The sequence below is a fragment of the Lithobates pipiens genome, unplaced genomic scaffold (genome assembly GCF_037356315.1).
Source record: "Lithobates pipiens isolate NorthernLeopardFrog02 unplaced genomic scaffold, aLitPip1_a1.2 Scaffold_18, whole genome shotgun sequence".
Taxonomy (NCBI): domain Eukaryota; kingdom Metazoa; phylum Chordata; class Amphibia; order Anura; family Ranidae; genus Lithobates; species Lithobates pipiens.
The window spans coordinates 794829-808523 of NW_027507758.1; positions in this window are offsets into that span (position 1 = coordinate 794829).

Below are 13695 nucleotides of genomic sequence, written 5' to 3' on the forward strand. Positions count from 1 at the left end.
GGTGTTGGGGGAGATCACCCTACAAGGGGGGGTGTTGGGGGAGATCGCCCTACGGGGGGGTGTTGGGGGAGATCGCCCTACGGGGGGGGTGTTGGGGGAGATCACCCTACGGGGGGGTGTTAGGGGAGATCACCCTACAAGGTTGGGAGTGTTGGGGGAGATCACCCTACAAGGGGGGTGTTGGGGGAGATCACCCTACGGGGGGTGTTGGGGGAGATCGCCCTACGGGGGGGTGTTGGGGGAGATCGCCCTACGGGGGGGTGTTGGGGGAGATCGCCCTACGGGAGGGTGTTGGGGGAGATCACCCTACGGGGGGTGTTGGGGGAGATCGTCCTACGGGGGGGTGTTGGGGGAGATCGCCCTACGGGGGGGTGTTGGGGGAGATCGCCCTACGGGGGGGTGTTGGGGGAGATCGCCCTACGGGGGGGTGTTGGGGGAGATCGCCCTACGGGGGGGTAGTGGGGGAGATCACCCTACGGGGGGTGTTGGGGGAGATCGTCCTACGGGGGGGTGTTGGGGAGATCACCCTACAAGGGGGGTGTTGGGGGAGATCGCCCTACGTGGGGGGTGTTGGGGGAGATCACCCTACAGGGGGGTGTTAGGGGAGATCACCCTACAAGGGGGGTGTTGGGGGAGATCACCCTACAAGGGGGTGTTGGGGGAGATCACCCTACGGGGGTGTTGGGGGAGATCGCCCTACGGGGGGGTGTTGGGGGAGATCACCCTACGGGGGGGTGTTGGGGGAGATCGCCCTACGGGAGGTGTTGGGGGAGATCGTCCTACGGGGGGGTGTTGGGGGAGATCACCCTACAAGGGGGGTGTTGGGGGAGATCACCCTACAGGGGGGTGTTGGGGGAGATCGTCCTACGGGGGGGTGTTGGGGGAGATCACCCTACAAGGGGGGTGTTGGGGGAGATCACCCTACGGGGGGTGTTGGGGGAGATCACCCTACAAGGGGGGTGTTGGGGGAGATCGCCCTACAGGGGGGGGGCGTTGGGGGAGATCACCCTACGGGGGGTGTTGGGGGAGATCACCCTACGGGGGGTGTTGGGGGAGATCACCCTACAAGGGGGGTGTTGGGGGAGATCGCCCTACAGGGGGGGGCGTTGGGGGAGATCACCCTACAGGGGGTGTTGGGGGAGATCACCCTACAAGGGGGGTGTTGGGGGAGATCGCCCTACAGGGGGGGGGCGTTGGGGGAGATCACCCTACGGGGGGTGTTGGGGGAGATCACCCTACGGGGGGTGTTGGGGGAGATCACCCTACAAGGGGGGTGTTGGGGGAGATCGCCCTACAGGGGGGGCGTTGGGGGAGATCACCCTACAGGGGGCGTTGTGGATCTAAGGGTCCTCATGATATAACAATTGTCACCAATCACCGCATCCCAAAGAGCGAACTCCGACCCCACATGACACCAGAACTCCACCATAAGGAGGAGCCGAAACCTCCACCTCCGGAGGAAAAAGGAGCAAGGATAGGAAGAGAAAATACCCCACAGCCAGAGACCGGGGCAAAAAGGATACGACCCGAACCCGGGGGTGCGAAGATCGGGGGAAAAGCCTGAATAGCTTGCATGAGAGCGAGCCAGGACACCCGGCCATGCCTGACATCTACAACATGGAACATCCCCATCCTTCATCCCTCATCATTTATCTTCATCCCCATCCCTCATCCCCATCCTTCATCCCATCCTTCATCCTCATCCCCATCCTCATCCCTCATCCCCCATCCCATCCTCATCCCTCATCATTTATCATCCCCATCTCCTCGTCCCCATCCTTCATCCCCCTCATCCTTCATCCCCCATCCCATTCCATCCCCATCCCTCACCCATCCTTCATCCCTCATCATTTATCTTCCCCCATCCCCATCCCTCTCATCCTCATCCCCATCCTCATCCCCATCATTCATCCCTTATCCCCATCCCTCATTCTCATCCTTCATTCCCATCCCTCATCCCCATCCTTCATCCCTATCACTCATCCCCATTCTTCATCCCCATCCCTCATCCTTCATCACTCATCTTCATCCTCATCCCTATCTTTCATGCCTCATCCCCATCCTTCATCCCTCATCCCCATCCTTCATCCCTCATCCCCATCCTTCATCCCTCATCATTTATCTTCATCCCCATCCCTCATCCCCATCCTTCATTCTTCATCATTTATCTTCATCCCCATCCTTCATCCCTATTCCTCATCCCTCATCCCCATCCTTCATCCCTCATCATTTATCTTCATCCCCATCCCTCATCCCCATCCTTCATCCCCCATCCCTCATCCCCCATCCCTCATCCCCATCCTTCATTCCCATCCCTCATCCCCATCCTTCATCCCTCATCATTTATCTTCATCCCCATCCCTCATCCCCATCCTTCATCCCCATCCTTCATCCCTCATCCCCATCCTTCATTCTCATCCCTCATCCCCATCCTTCATCCCTCATCATTTATCTTCATCCTCATCCCCATCCTTCATCCTTCATCCCTCATCCCCATCCCTCATCCCCATCATTCATCCCTTATCCCCATCCCTCATCCCCATCCTTCATTCCCATCCCTCATCCTTCATTCCCATCCCTCATCCCCATCCTTCATCCCTATCACTCATCCCCATCCTTCATCCCCATCCCTCATCCTTCATCACTCATCTTCATCCTCATCCCTATCTTTCATGCCTCATCCCCATCCTTCATCCCTCATCCCCATCCTTCATCCCTCATCCTTCATTCCTCACCTCCATCCCTCATCCCCATCCTTCATCCCTAATCCTTTATCCCTCATCCCCATCCTTTATCCCTCATCCCCATCCTTCATGCCTCATCCCCATCCTTCATCTCTTATCCCCATATTTTATCCCTCATCCCCATCCTTCATGCTTCATCTCCATTCTTCATGCCTCATCCCCATCCCCATCCTTCATGCCTCATCCCCATCCCTCATCCCCATCCTTCATCCCCATCCCTTATCCCCATCCTTCATCCCTCATCCCCATCCTTCATGTCTCAGCCTTCATCCCTCATCCCCATCCTTTATCCCTCATCCTTCATCCCCATCCCTCATCCCCATCCTTCATCCCCATCCCTTATCCCCATCCTTCATCCCTCATCCCCATCCTTCATCCCTCATCCCCATCCTTCATGTCTCAGCCTTCATCCCTCATCCCCATCCTTTATCCCTCATCCCCATCCCTTATCCCCATCCTTCATCCCTATCCCTTATCCCCATCCTTCATCCCTCATCTCCATCCTTCATGCCTCATCCCCATCCCTCATACCCATCCTTCATCCCCATCCCTTATCCCCATCCTTCATCCCTCATCCCTATCCCTTATCCCCATCCTTCATCCCTATCCCTTATCCCCATCCTTCATCCCTCATCTCCATCCTTCATGCCTCATCCCCATCCCTCATACCCATCCTTCATCCCCATCCCTTATCCCCATCCTTCATCCCTTATCCCCATCCTTCATCCCTCATCCCCATCCTTCATCCCTCATCCCCATCCTTTGTCCCTTAACCCCATCCTTCATCCCTCATCTCCATCCCTATGCTCAAAAGAGGAGGGGTTATGATGTAAGGGAGAGGGGATGTGATGTAAGGAGGGAGGGGCTGTAAGGAGGGAGGAGTTATGTAATTAGGGAGGAGTTATGATGTAAGGAGGGAGGGGCTGTGATGTAAGGGGGAAGAGCTGTGCCATGGAATTGGCTCCTCCCGGCTGATTGGAAATCAATAATATACATTGAGGTGAAAGTCCTTCCGAATTTCAGACTTTTCTGCACTTTTACCGCCCGCTTCTCTTTCCATCCTCACCCATACAGTTTTCTTTCTGCGTTTTTGGAGTCGCACTATTGATGCGTTTTTGTATTTTTCTTTGGCCAATTTGTTGGGCAGATCAAATGACGCAAAACATGTCAATAATTTGCTAAAAACGCACCACGTGATTTATTGCGGCGTCTCCATTGGATCAAAAAAATCTGCGCTTCACGTTTCAAAAAGTCGCTGATCGTTTCCAAAAATGCAGAGGTGAAAAAACGCATCGATGTGATCGATGGGAACCCGAGTTATAGAAAACACCCGGTGTCTTATCATATATGGTCCCCCATCCGATAGTGTCCTCTGTGTAGTGCGCATGCGCAGTACACAGCACACAGATTCCAAAAATAGGCGAGGATGAACGGCGCCTGCGCACTGAGTCCAGGTTCTAGCCCCACCATCCAAGTGGACATAGAGCAGGAATATAAAAGATCCGAGTGCAGCGAGGCCGAGCCCGAAGTGTGGCGAGCGAAGCGAAGGGCCCTCTAATTTTCACAGCCCTATATCTGCTTGCATGGTGGGGCACCACCTCCACTCACCGCGCAGTGGAGTGGAGGTGGTGGCCTCCGAAGCTTCGTCTGCTCCCTACTGTGCATGCGCAGTACGGGGCGGACACTATATGATGGCCGGACACTATACGGCAGAACACCGGTGTTTCTGCAAGAAGCATGAAAAACAAACGCATTGCTGTGAATGGAGCTGCAATTCCGATCATCTCCACCAGGTGGCAGACAAGGACCGTCTCCCCCGGACTGGAGACACATTCTCCCTCACAGGCGTCCGATCGTTTCTCAGAGGGTGTTTGACAGGCGTTGTGTTTTCTTCTGTGCATTGGCCCCTTCACTTGGATGGGCGGTAATGAGCCAACATTTACCGCCCCCCAATCCCGAGTCTGAACATTGCCTCCAGCTGACCAATGATGGGAAAAATGGAAACATTTCTAACAACGAATGTGTCCAAATTCAAATGTTCACCCCTCCCAGTACACATCCCCTCCCCGGTACACATCCCTCCCCTCCCAGTACACGTCCCTCTCCCCCGGTACACATCCCCTCCCCTCCCAGTACACATCCCTCTCCCAGTACACATCCCCCCAGTACACATCCCCCTCCCCCCAGTACATATCCCCCTCCCCCGGTACACATCACCCCTCCCCCAGTACACACACCCCCTCCCGGTACACATCCCCCTCCCCCGGTACACATCCCTCTCCCCCTCCCAGTACACATCCCCTCCCCGGTACACATCCCTCCCCTCCCAGTACACATCCCTCCACCCCGGTACACATCCCTCTCCCCCGTTACACATCCCCCTCCCCCGGTACACATCCCCCTCCCCCTCCCAGTACACATCCCCTCCCCGGTACACATCCCTCCCCTCCCAGTACACATCCCTCCACCCCGGTACACATCCCTCTCCCCCGTTACACATCCCTCTCCCCCGGTACACATCCCCCTCCCAGTACACATCCCTCTCCCCCGGTACACATCCCCCTCCCAGTACACATCCCCCCGGTACACATCCCCCTCCCCCCAGTACACATCACCCCTCCCCCTGTACACACCCCCCCTCCCGGTACACATCCCCCTCCCCCGGTACACATCCCCCTCCCAGTACACATCTCCCTCTCCAGGTACACATCCCACCCCTCCCCTGGTACACATCCCCCGGTACACATCCCCCTCCCCCTCCCAGTACACATCCCCTTCCCCCGGTATACATCCCCCCTCCCCCTGTACATATCCCCCTCCCCTCCCAGTACACATCCCCCTGTACACATCCCCCCTCCCGGTACATATCCCCCTCCCCCGGTACACATCCCCTCCCCCTGGTACACTCACCCGGGATCTGTGGAGGAAGATGACATCACCCTCACCCGGGATCTGTGGGGGAAGGTGATGTCACCCTCACCCAGGATCTGTGGAGGAAGGTGATGTCACCCGGGATCTGTGGAGGAAGATGATGTCATCCTCACCTGGGATCTGTGGAGGAAGATGACGTCACCCTCACCCGGGATCTGTGGGGGAAGGTGACGTCACCCTCACCCGGGATCTGTGGAGGAAGATGATGTCATCCTCACCTGGGATCTGTGGAGGAAGATGACGTCACCTTCACCCGGGATCTGTGGAGGAAGATGACGTCACCCTCACCCGGGATCTGTAGGGGAAGATGACATCACCCTCACCCGGGATCTGTAGGGGAAGATGACGTCACCCTCACCCAGGATCTGTGGAGGAAGATGACGACACCCGGGATCTGTGGGGGAAGGTGACGTCACCCTCACCCGGGATCTGTGGAGGAAGATGACGTCACCCGGGATCTGTGGAGGAAGATGACGTCACCCGGGATCTGTGGAGGAAGATGACGTCACCCTCGCCTGAGATTTGTGGAGGAAGATGACGTCACCCTCACCCGGGATCTGTGGAGGAAGATGACGTCACCCTCACCCGGGATCTGTGGAGGAAGGTGACGTCACCCACACCAGGGATCTGTGGAGGAAGATGACGTCACCCTCACCCGGGATCTGTGGGGGAAGGTGACGTCACCCTCACCTGAGATCTGTGGGGGAAGATGACGTCACCCTCACCCGGGATCTGTGGGGGAAGATGACGTCACCCTCACCCGGGATCTGTGGGGGAAGGTGACGTCACCCTCACCCAGGATCTGTGGAGGAAGTCGGGGACAGGTAAGTATACAATGTAACCTTTTCCTCCCCATCACAGGTATTTTTTTTTTCATGCAGTGTTGTTGGTGGAGGAGGGGGCACCTTGTCACATAGGTGCCACCTGTAATTCCACTCTAGGATCAGTTACCGGTGGCTCTTGTTTTCTGTCTCCTCGGCTCTCGCTGATACCCGACGCTCCATCTAGAAACGCGATTCCTCCGAATGGCTGGTGTGGAAAACTTGTGACATCACAAACAGACGCTTGTTTCCATGCCGTGCGCACACTAAACACAGACATGTTTAACACAACCTCGTTAACAGGAGACGCCACCGGCCCGGCCTGGTCTAAATATTTCAGCGTCTGCGGCCGATGTATGGATTCCGGGAGTCTGTCCGAAAAAACGCCTGGACTGTCTACATGTGGAGATTCCGTGGTGGCAACGGGAAAAAAATATTTCCAGATATAAATAATGTACAAAGTATCTTTATCTGCCTGGGGGGTCCGTGTGCTCCAGTGACACCCCCCCTCCCCCGCCGGGATACAATACAGCCTTATTCTGCAACGTTAGACCCCAATTCTTCTCAGAACGACTGAAGGAAACTTGATGTTTGTTCAAAAATATTGTTACATTTCTGCAGATAGATCTTCAGGACAGAAATAACGAAGAATGAAAGTGGGATATGCTATCCGTGTCCCATCATACGATTATTATTATGGATTTATAGAACGTCGATCTCCTCGTATGTCTTCATATTATTGTCCACAAGTATCATTTTATTGTCATGCGTGTTAAACACCATAGTCTCTGTTTTTGGAGTCAATGGGTAGCTGAAGCCCCAAATCTTTCTGTTTCTTGTTCCTCCTCCTGGCCTGATCGGCCTTCATTCTTCCCATATTCTGCGTGTGTCCAGAAACTTCCCAAAAACTGCCCCTGTTACCCCTTCTCCAACCCTCTATCATCTGACTGCCCCCTCTCTCCTTCCTCTCAACATTCTACCCCCGTTGCCTCCTCTTACGTACTCTAGGCCAAGATGTTCCCTTGCTGTCCCCTTTTAGGCCATGATCTGCCCAACACCCCCTTTCTCCAACCTCTGGACCAGGTGGACTATGATCCACCCCTGCTGCTTATTACCCACACTGTTTGCCCCGTCCCTGTTACTTCTCCTGTCTGACCTCTCCAGGCCAAAGAATGCCCCTGCTGCTTCTACTCTGCCCCTCCATGCCATTATCTGCTCTAGATGTCTCCTTCCACCTCCCCCCCCCCCCCCCCGGCCTCCAGACCACAATCTGCTCTAGATGCCTCTTTCCACCTTCCTCTCTTCAGGCCATGATTTGCTCTAAATGTCTCCCCCCCCCCCTAAAGGCAATGATCTACTCAAGATGCCTTCCTGTACCTGTCTCCCTCCAGGCCATGATCTCCTCTAGACGTCTTCTTCCACCTTCCTCACTCCAGACCACAATCTGCTCTAGATGCCTACAACTTAAATGCCTCTTTTTGGGGACATGATTTACCTCCACTGCCTCTGCTCTGGTGCCACTGGGCCACAATCTGCCCTTGATGCTGTCTCTATCTCCCCTCCAGGCCATTTTCCACCCCACCACTCCCTCCCAGACCATGATCAACCCCTACTGTACCACCCCCCCCCCCACCACCACCACTACCAGGCTATAACATGCCCCAACTGCCCACTCTTCAGAATTTAAGCTAGGTACTGCCTCCACTTCCTGCTGTTGTCAGGGTATGATCTGCCCCCACAGTCACCTCTCTACCGCCTCTTGGAAATGATCCGCTCCTGCCGTTTCCTCTCTCTCCACCCTCTTGGCCATAATCCACCCCACTGTCTCCACTCCACCATCTCCAGGCTATGATTGTCCCCACTGCCTCCTCTCTATCCTCTCCAGACTATGATCCCTCCGCTACTTTCTCTCTCTTCCCAGACCTAGATGAGCGAAGCTAATGCTCCCTGCTGATTAGTGAGCTCTGGCTCTGACTTAGCAAGAGCCACTTTGGACCTCAGCAGAGAGACCACTGCTCCTATACCAGAAGCATGCTTTATTTTCTGCAGAATACTGTCAGGGAACAGGCTTTTCTAGTCAGGCTGAGGCTGCTCCCTTTTCCTAGTACCCTTGGAACAAAAACAAGTAGTTAACCCTTGCAGTAGAGGGTGGGGGGGGGGGGCACTGCAGGGGTAGTTCTTTCAGTGCCCCAGAGTTCAACTTTAGACCTCGACTTCCACTGGGTTATTGGAGAGCTCAGGACGGGGCTGGAAGGTGAGGAGATGTTATTGGAGAGCTCAGGACAGGGCTGGAAGGTGAGGAGATGTTATTGGAGAGCTCAGGACGGGGCTGGAAGGTGAGGAGATGTTATTGGAGAGCTCAGGATGGGTCTGGAAGGTGAGGAGATGATATTGGAGAGCTCATGATGTGGCTTGAAGGTGAGGAGATGTTATTTGAGTGCTCAGGACAGGGCTGGAAGGTGAGGAGATGTTATTGGAGAGCTCAGGACGGGGCTGGAAGGTGAGGAGATGTTATTGCAGAGCTCAGGATGGGTCTGGAAGGTGAGGAGATGATATTGGAGAGCTCATGATGTGGCTTGAAGGTGAGGAGATGTTATTTGAGTGCTCAGGACAGGGCTGGAAGGCGAGGAGATGTTATTAGAGAGCTCAGGACGGGGCTGGAAGGTGAGGAGATGATATTGGAGAGCTCAGGACGGGTCTGGAAGGTGAGGAGATGATATTGGAGAGCTCATGATGTGGCTTGAAGGTGAGGAGATGTTATTTGAGTGCTCAGGACGGGGCTGGAAGGTGAGGAGATGTTATTGGAGAGCTCAGGACGGGGCTGGAAGGCGAGGAGATGTTATTAGAGAGCTCAGGACGGGGCTGGAAGGTGAGGAGATGATATTGGAGAGCTCAGGACGGGGCTGGAAGGTGAGGAGATGTTATTAGAGAGCTCAGGATGGGGCTGGAAGGTGAGGAGATGTTATTGGAGAGCTCAGGACGGGGCTGGAAGGTGAGGAGATGTTATTGGAGAGCTCAGGACAGGGCTGGAAGGTGAGGAGATGTTATTGGAGAGCTCAGGATGGGGCTGGAAGGTGAGCAGATGTTATTGGAGAGCTCAGGACAGGGCTGGAAGGTGAGGAGATGTTATTGGAGAGCTCAGGACAGGGCTGGAAGGTGAGGAGATGTTATTGGAGAGCTCAGGACAGGGCTGGAAGGTGAGCAGATGTTATTGGAGAGCTCAGGACAGGGCTGGAAGGTGAGGAGATGTTATTGGAGAGCTCAGGACAGGGCTGGAAGGTGAGGAGATGATATTGGAGAGCTCAGGACGGGGCTGGAAGGTGAGGAGATGTTATTGGAGAGCTCAGGACGGGGCTGGAAGGTGAGGAGATGTTATTGGAGAGCTCAGGACGGGGCTGGAAGGTGAGGAGATGTTATTGGAGAGCTCAGGACGGGGCTGGAAGGTGAGGAGATGTTATTGGAGAGCTCAGGACGGGGCTGGAAGGTGAGGAGATGTTATTGGAGAGCTCAGGGCGGGACTGGAAGGTGAGGAGATGTTATTGGAGAGCTCAGGACGGGGCTGGAAGGTGAGGAGATGTTATTGGAGAGCTCAGGACGGGGCTGGAAGGTGAGGAGATGTTATTGGAGCGCTCAGGACGGGGCTGGAAGGTGAGGAGATGTTATTGGAGAGCTCAGGACGTGGCTGGAAGGTGAGGAGATGTTAATGGAGAGCTCAGGACGGGGCTGGAAGGTGAGGAGATGTTATTGGAGAGCTCAGGACGTGGCTGGAAGGTGAGGGGATGTTATTGGAGAGCTCAGGACTTGGCTGGAAGGCGAGGAGATGTTAATGGAGAGCTCAGGACGGGGCTGGAAGGTGAGGAGATGTTATTGGAGAGCTCAGGACAGGGCTGAAAGGTGAGGAGATGTTATTGGAGAGCTCAGGACTTGGCTGGAAGGTGAGGAGATGTTATTGGAGAGCTCAGGCCGGGCTGGAAGGTGAGGAGATGTTATTGGAGTGCTCAGGACAGGGCTGAAAGGTGAGTAGATGTTATTGGAGAGCTTAGGACTTGGCTGGAAGGTGAGGAGATGTTATTGGAGCGCTCAGGCCTGGGCTGGAAGGTGAGGAGATGTTATTGGAGAGCTCAGGACGAGGCTGGAAGGTGAGGAGATGTTATTGGAGTGCTCAGGACGGGGCTGGAAGGTGAAGAGATGTTATTGGAGAGCTCAGGACGGGGCTGGAAGGTGAGGAGATGTTATTGGAGAGCTCAGGACGGGGCTGGAAGGTGGGGAGATGATATTGGAGTGCTCAGGACGGGGCTGGAAGGTGAGGAGATGATATTGGAGTGCTCAGGACGGGGCTGGAAGGTGAGGAGATGTTATTGGAGAGCTCAGGACGGAGCTGGAAGGTGAGATGTTATTGGAGAGCTCTGGACTTGGCTGGAAGGTGAGGAGATGTTATTGGAGAGCTCAGGATGTGGTTGGAAGGTGAGGAGATGTTATTGGAGTGCTCAGGACAGGGCTGGAAGGTGAGGAGATGTTATTGGAGAGCTCAGGACGGGACTGGAAGGTGAGGAGATGATATTGGAGAGCTCAGGACGGGGCTGGAAGGTGAGGAGATGTTATTGGAGAGCTCAGGACGGGGCTGGAAGGTGAGGAGATGTTATTGGAGAGCTCAGGACGGGCCTGGAAGGTGAGGAGATGATATTGGAGAGCTCAGGACGGGGTTTGGAAGGTGAGGAGATGTTATTGGAGAGCTCAGGACGGGGCTGGAAGGTGAGGAAATGTTATTGGAGAGCTCAGGACGGGGCTGGAAGGTGAGATGTTATTGGAGAGCTCAGGATTTGGCTGGAAGGTGAGGAGATGATATTGGAGAGCTCAGGACGGGGCTGGAAGGTGAGGATATGTTATTGGAGAGCTCAGGACGGGGCTGGAAGGTGAGGAGATGTTATTGGAGAGCTCAGGACGGGGCTGGAACGTGAGGAGATGTTATTGGAGAGCTCAGGACGGGGCTGGAAGGTGAGGAGATGTTATTGGAGAGCTCAGGACGGGGCTGGAAGGTGAGGAGATGTTATTGGAGAGCTCAGGACGGGGCTGGAAGGTGAGGAGATGTTATTGGAGAGCTCAGGACGGGGCTGGAAGGTGAGGAGATGTTATTGGAGAGCTCAGGACGGGGCTGGAAGGTGAGGAGATGTTATTGGAGAGCTCAGGACGTGGCTGGAAGGTGAGGAGATGTTAATGGAGAGCTCAGGACGGGGCTGGAAGGTGAGGAGATGTTATTGGAGAGCTCAGGACGTGGCTGGAAGGTGAGGGGATGTTATTGGAGAGCTCAGGACTTGGCTGGAAGGTGAGGAGATGTTAATGGAGAGCTCAGGACGGGGCTGGAAGGTGAGGAGATGTTATTGGAGAGCTCAGGACAGGGCTGAAAGGTGAGGAGATGTTATTGGAGAGCTCAGGACTTGGCTGGAAGGTGAGGAGATGTTATTGGAGAGCTCAGGCCGGGCTGGAAGGTGAGGAGATGTTATTGGAGTGCTCAGGACAGGGCTGAAAGATGAGTAGATGTTATTGGAGAGCTTAGGACTTGGCTGGAAGGTGAGGAGATGTTATTGGAGAGCTCAGGCCTGGGCTGGAAGGTGAGGAGATGTTATTGGAGAGCTCAGGACGAGGCTGGAAGGTGAGGAGATGTTATTGGAGTGCTCAGGACGGGGCTGGAAGGTGAAGAGATGTTATTGGAGAGCTCAGGACGGGGCTGGAAGGTGAGGAGATGTTATTGGAGAGCTCAGGACGGGGCTGGAAGGTGGGGAGATGATATTGGAGTGCTCAGGACGGGGCTGGAAGGTGAGGAGATGATATTGGAGTGCTCAGGACGGGGCTGGAAGGTGAGGAGATGTTATTGGAGAGCTCAGGACGGGGCTGGAAGGTGAGATGTTATTGGAGAGCTCTGGACTTGGCTGGAAGGTGAGGAGATGTTATTGGAGAGCTCAGGATGTGGTTGGAAGGTGAGGAGATGTTATTGGAGTGCTCAGGACAGGGCTGGAAGGTGAGGAGATGTTATTGGAGAGCTCAGGACGGGACTGGAAGGTGAGGAGATGATATTGGAGAGCTCAGGACGGGGCTGGAAGGTGAGGAGATGTTATTGGAGAGCTCAGGACGGGGCTGGAAGGTGAGGAGATGTTATTGGAGAGCTCAGGACGGGCCTGGAAGGTGAGGAGATGATATTGGAGAGCTCAGGACGGGGCTGGAAGGTGAGGAGATGTTATTGGAGAGCTCAGGACGGGGCTGGAAGGTGAGGAAATGTTATTGGAGAGCTCAGGACGGGGCTGGAAGGTGAGATGTTATTGGAGAGCTCAGGATTTGGCTGGAAGGTGAGGAGATGATATTGGAGAGCTCAGGACGGGGCTGGAAGGTGAGGAAATGTTATTGGAGAGCTCAGGACGGGGCTGGAAGGTGAGATGTTATTGGAGAGCTCAGGATTTGGCTGGAAGGTGAGGAGATGATATTGGAGAGCTCAGGACGGGGCTGGAAGGTGAGGAGATGTTATTGGAGAGCTCAGGACGGGACTGGAAGGTGAGGAGATGATATTGGAGAGCTCAGGACGGGGCTGGAAGGTGAGGAGATGTTATTGGAGAGCTCAGGACGGGGCTGGAAGGTGAGGATATGTTATTGGAGAGCTCAGGACGGGGCTGGAAGGTGAGGAGATGATATTGGAGAGCTCAGGACGGGGCTGGAAGGTGAGGATATGTTATTGGAGAGCTCAGGACGGGGCTGGAAGGTGAGGAGATGTTATTGGAGAGCTCAGGACGGGGCTGGAACGTGAGGAGATGTTATTGGAGAGCTCAGGACGGGGCTGGAAGGTGAGGAGATGTTATTGGAGAGCTCAGGACGGGGCTGGAAGGTGAGGAGATGTTATTGGAGAGCTCTGGATGGGGCTCGGTGATAAAGGCAATGGTTCCATTTAGTAAATTCGCTCCACCTAATACAATATTAGATTGTTTTTTTAATCTTTGGACACATCAGCAAAACATGGTTTTCCTCGAAGGCATTCTCTTTCAGTCTATTATTAGAAGGATCCATTAGCGGATTAATATCGTCCTCTAGCAAAGACGACAATCACCTTCTCGAGATCGCGGTGTTGGTAGAAAACGGGTTCCCTTCCCGGGAAAGTCACTTTTCCGGCTCAGCAGTATTGGGTTTCATCTGATATTTATTCACCGGTTCTAGGT